The sequence below is a fragment of the Bacillus rossius genome, chromosome 16 (genome assembly GCF_032445375.1).
Source record: "Bacillus rossius redtenbacheri isolate Brsri chromosome 16, Brsri_v3, whole genome shotgun sequence".
NCBI classification, from domain to species: Eukaryota; Metazoa; Arthropoda; class Insecta; order Phasmatodea; family Bacillidae; genus Bacillus; species Bacillus rossius.
Window position 1 is genome coordinate 2,744,211 of NC_086343.1, and position 5,292 is coordinate 2,749,502.

A 5,292-nucleotide genomic window follows, 5' to 3' on the forward strand; every position below is an offset into this window, starting at 1 on the left:
AAATTGTTCATTACTGTCTTATGAAGTGCACACTATGAAATTCGTTCAAATTTACTGTAAGCTTGCGCTTCCAAAATCGTGACTGAGGACCCGGGTCTGATAATCGTAAACGTCAGGGAAAAAAATGTTTCATGGAAAACTTTCTGTGTATTTTTAAAGTTCTCTGTTTATTGAATGCATGTAGGGTGATTATGGGCAGCATGCAGCATGCAAGCACCCGATCCAGATATGACTTGTATCTGTTAAAACCCATGCAAAAACCATCGGGTTACCCCCTTACTTCCCCCCCCCCCCGGGAAATAAAACTTATTTACGCCCTTGCTGCTGAGTAATGGCTAGGAACTGAAAAAAAAATTCGCAGCTTCACTCATCTCGAGGTTAGACTCCATGATCCTCTACAACACTCGGGCGAATGCCTCTTGCTCATTGGCCACTGACTTGTGCGACATGTCGACTGGCATGCTTGTGATTCGATAAGCCTTTTGGCTTAAGATTTGTTACTGGCTCAAATTCCTTCCGATGACCCCGTGAGTCAATCAGAGAAGCTACATATATGAAGATACGTGTGTTTTGGGTTTGTAGTGCAACGCGAAATGAATCTGCGTATTTTACCGGCATCTAGTAATGGCTAGCGGAACCCTCCAACTGAGACTAAACAAAGAGGAAAACCACTGCATCGTGGCGAAGAGGGATCTTCAGAAGCTATCGAGACTGCCCTAGCAGAGAACAGCAGGCTTGGAGGCTCCAGGGGGCAACTCCCCCCCCCCCTCCACCAAAACAGATAAGCTCGGGATCTGTGGGCTAAGAACCTGCGCGTTATAAGTTGATCTTCTTTTGCATGATTAAATAATGCATGCATTAAACATTTAATGGAAGATATAGCAAAGTGTTTGCTACATATAACTAACAAATGGGTAGATATAAAATCACACCATTTATTTACTAACACAAACTAACCCAAAAATATCAGAAAATATGATCCCTGGTTTCAGCACTGAGAAAATAAACCAGGGGCTAAAGGTTGTGGCTATTAGTTCAAACATTAAAAAGTATATGCATGAGCACGTTTTTCAGTTTATCTGTTAAATGAATAATTTTTCATTTGTTTGAAAATAAGCCAAGTGCTAAGTTGTATATATGGGGTGTGACCAAAACTGGACTAAAAGTCCATGTGCATTGGACTTCCCACGTGCTGGCTCAAGAGTCTTCTAGCTGTCGGTGGGCATGTCATGAAATAAATAAATAAATAACATATTTTGTGTAAATTTCTTGGCATGGAGCGTGCGCATATCGTTTCACACTCGTATCTGTTCTGAACGTTCTTTAAGTATAACTCCGAAAATTAATTTTCCAACCCTTTGTGATGTATGCGACGGAATGTATGGTTTAGTATGGCGTTTTACATGATCCATCAAACAATTTAAGGGTCTTTAAACAGTGAGAGTCATATTAAAAATTTCTAAAGGATATTAAAGAAGTGTACGAACCTTGTGAAGTTATGATAGAGCGTTAGTAGATTAGATTTCAGGTATAAATACGTAAGGAGGTTCAGGATTAACATGTTAACAGCATCACGTCAAAGTCGTCACATATCTTCCAAGGACTGAGCAAGTCATCTACGCACCAGACCACGTCCGGGGGTTTAGGATAACGTCACATTGAAAACAAATCTGTAAGTTGGCACGTTTTATTTCAGTTTAAATAAAATGAGTGAACACAATTCAGTTTCATCACAAACACTCGGAAGACATTGTTTTTTTTTTTGAGCACCCACCCAAGAACAGTACAGAAAAAAATACACAAAATACACAGAAAGAAGAAATTCAAACTCTGAACACGTGTGTCGTGCGTATTTATGTATTTGGTTGTAACACTTGTACCGCCGTGGACGGAGCGAGCTTCTGTCGCAGCGAGGCTTCCGTGGTCGCGACATAGACTATCCTGAACGCCGTGCGGAGACGCAATGTGGGGCGTGGTTGCACTGGAGGGAGACTTTGAAGCCACTGCTCGAGGCTCAGTCAAGAGACACGTCCTACTCATTTGATTTGCTTTAAACTACCAGGAATACTAACACCGCAGAGAACAGCCTATAGTTCAATTCATTGAAGCAAAAAAAAATTTTTGTTCGATATTTGCCGTTTTGCTTAATTTTTGAGGTAATCAACCCCTACGACGGCTACTGTTATCAAAGATTTTGTTACAGCAGAAAGGTTTGTTCATAGTTTAAATCAGGACAGACCGCTTGCTAGGGCACCACGAGGTCACGTGGCTAGGTGCCTAGGACGCCACAAGGTCACGTGGCTAGGTGCCTAGGACGCCACAAGGTCACGTGACCCAGCTGCTCCTGTCTCAGTGTCGTGACGTCACCAGTGCGCGGAGAGTTATGACTAGAGACCGGAAAAATTCGCGGGTTCAATGATCTCCAGGATAGACTCCACTACACTCTTAACACCCGGGCAAATGCCAACTGTTCATTGGCTGTTGACTTGTGAGTCGTCTCGACTGGGTGGTCTGTGATTCGACACTTCCATGAGTGAGGGTCTCTAATTGGCTCTCATTACTCCAGATTAACAGTGAACCCATGTCGGAAGCAGCACTAAGGTATAATTATTGTAATTGTAGCGTTTCACGAAATGAATACGCGAATTTTTCAGGTCTCTTGTTATGACTGTCCACGCAGAAGTCCGTCCGCTCTGAGCGGTGTGCGCGCTGTATTAGACTGAGCAGGCTCCCTCGCACCTCAGTCCACGCAAAGTCTCCTCGCGTCGTCGTCCATTCAAGAGGAACCATCATTTCTAATCGTTGCTTTTATTCGCGTTCCGCGCCCTTACAAATCCTGCCACACCTAATAGTGTTAATGAAGGCCGGTGACGGGTATCAGTTTAAAGGTCGGTCCAGGACGCCAATAGTGTGGACTGAAGTTAAGGGTTCTTGTTACATGACAAAATATTCTGCGAGCCGACGAAATAAAGTCTCCTGCCCGAGGTAAGCCCTGAGGTTAAAAGAAAAAAATTGGTTGTCTGTAAAGTCGGTTTACGGACGATAGTATAACGTGACAACGTCATAAAAAAACATTGATGAAATGATTGCATACATTTATGAATAAATTTGAACCATTTTTATTGAACTATCATTATTTTTTATGGATACAAAGAAGGAGTGAAATTAAATCTACAATTTAATTGATAAAATTACTTTTATTTGCACCCATTAATTCAAATATGTTTATTACTTTAACGAAGAGATTATTTTAACTATAACTTTTATACATGTTTGCTATTTAACTTCTTCCAATCTGTGTTATTCTGTTAAGGATAGGACGATGATAGGAAAAGTAGGAAACGAATGGGAGTGTTTCAAGTTTAATGTGCCTCGAAAAAGTCAAATCGATGGTTGTTACAATGGAGTGGAAGAGAAATAGATGCGGCGCAAGCGTACAATGAGCGTAACGGGACACAGCGCAACGGGACAATGTGCGTTACGGGACACTTTTTCGTGCGTGCAGCCGGCGTTCATCGATTTATTAGACGTTGTCACGTCAAAATCGTTTACACAAATTAAAGACGCAGATGCACTTGAACGAAAGAAAAGCAACAGTTGAAGACGACGGACTGGACTCCCCAGCACGCCGCTCACATCCGGCCGACGACCGTTACAATCGTTTCAAAAAGCGCGCCACCGGGAAAATGAATGAAGTATGTTTTCGAGGGAAAAGTACGCTCGGAAACTCAACATCTCTGCCAGAGGGGCAACAGTGCGTCCCGTGTCGCCAGGCCGTGAACCCGTGAAGATGAAGCCTGAATCATGTTTTCCTCCAGTCAATTGAAACTTTCTCTTCGCCAAGTGCAGCAGCCAGGAAGATAACACGTAACTTGCATCTGAGTGTTGCAACGTCTAGTTTACGGTTAGTTGACACGAGGCAATTGTGTTCAAGGCCAAAATCATCTTGCATTCCATCCGCATGTTGTGACAATCCTACAGTTACTGTGTAAACTAAAACTACAAATTATGAACATAAATTCAAAAATTGTTTTCACTTAGTTACTTGAAGTTAACATTCCTGTATTTAATCATACTTTTTCCCCACAGATAACAACACAAGTGGTTACGTATTTCTGTTCTGTCTTAAATTAAGGCAAATTAACATACATATTAAAAAAACACTACACATAATAGTCGCTAATACTGCAAAGCATTTATAAATCGTAAATTTTTATGACATAAATATATTATGTTGGTAATGCCAGTCATTAAATGAATTCAGTTAACAAAAATGTTTATCAACACAGCCTTCTTGTTTCAAATAATATATCACAAAATTCTGCATTTATGGTCGTGCTCTTTTACGTCTACGCTAAACTTCATAGAAGCAACTACCGTTTCCAATAAATTTTTAACTCAACAACACAATGTTTTAACTCAGCAACACAATATTTTAACTCAGAAACAAAATGTTTTAGATATGTATGAGAAAGGCCGAATTCTGTTACTAGGAATTACAGCAGTTTTTTTTTTTTTTTTTACTAGATAAACATTAATTTTAGAAGTTCACTCAGCCAGAATTTTCTTATCTTCAGCAAAGACTGCAGACCACATTTTCACACACATGGCTATATTGATAAAATCTGGATTAATCTTCTTTAAAAACTAAACATGCTTACAGTAGCCTCCAAATAATCAGTGTATAAACATGGTGACACGTGATTAAAAGCCCGAGTAATGCCATTAATACAATTGTTAAATTATTATCATATAGGATATATGTGCGAAATAATATCACTCAGTGTTTTAAATCTTGATATGCATAGTTCTTTATATAGAGCTAAAGGAGAAAAAAAAATTGTTCATACTCAAACTAAAGCCCTATCACAGAAATCAAAGACAGTCCCAATCCGTAGTAACTAGACAAAGTTTGCAGGAAAAATAAAATATTGCTTGACTGACACGATAATCTAAAAGGTTTGCCGGTGGTTTCCACGGTGTAAACGACGAGGAGCAGAGACAGGTACTATCCGCTCGTGTGATGGCTGGAACGAGTTCCGACAGGTTGCAGGCAGCGAAGTGCAGGACCACACACATCCCGAGTAGAGTCTGGCTCCGCCATTGCCTTCGTTTTCTGATGTACTTAGTTATAATCAGTCCTGACTAGTTCAACGGGGGTAGTAAAAAAAAAACAGGTTTGTAACCCGTTGTGCCTGAGAGCGAAGCCTGTGGCGATGTTCCACTGGACCCACGCCCGTGGCAGCCACTGGGCGGCCCGTGGCTCGTGTGGAGGCGGCGGAGCGGAGGCCG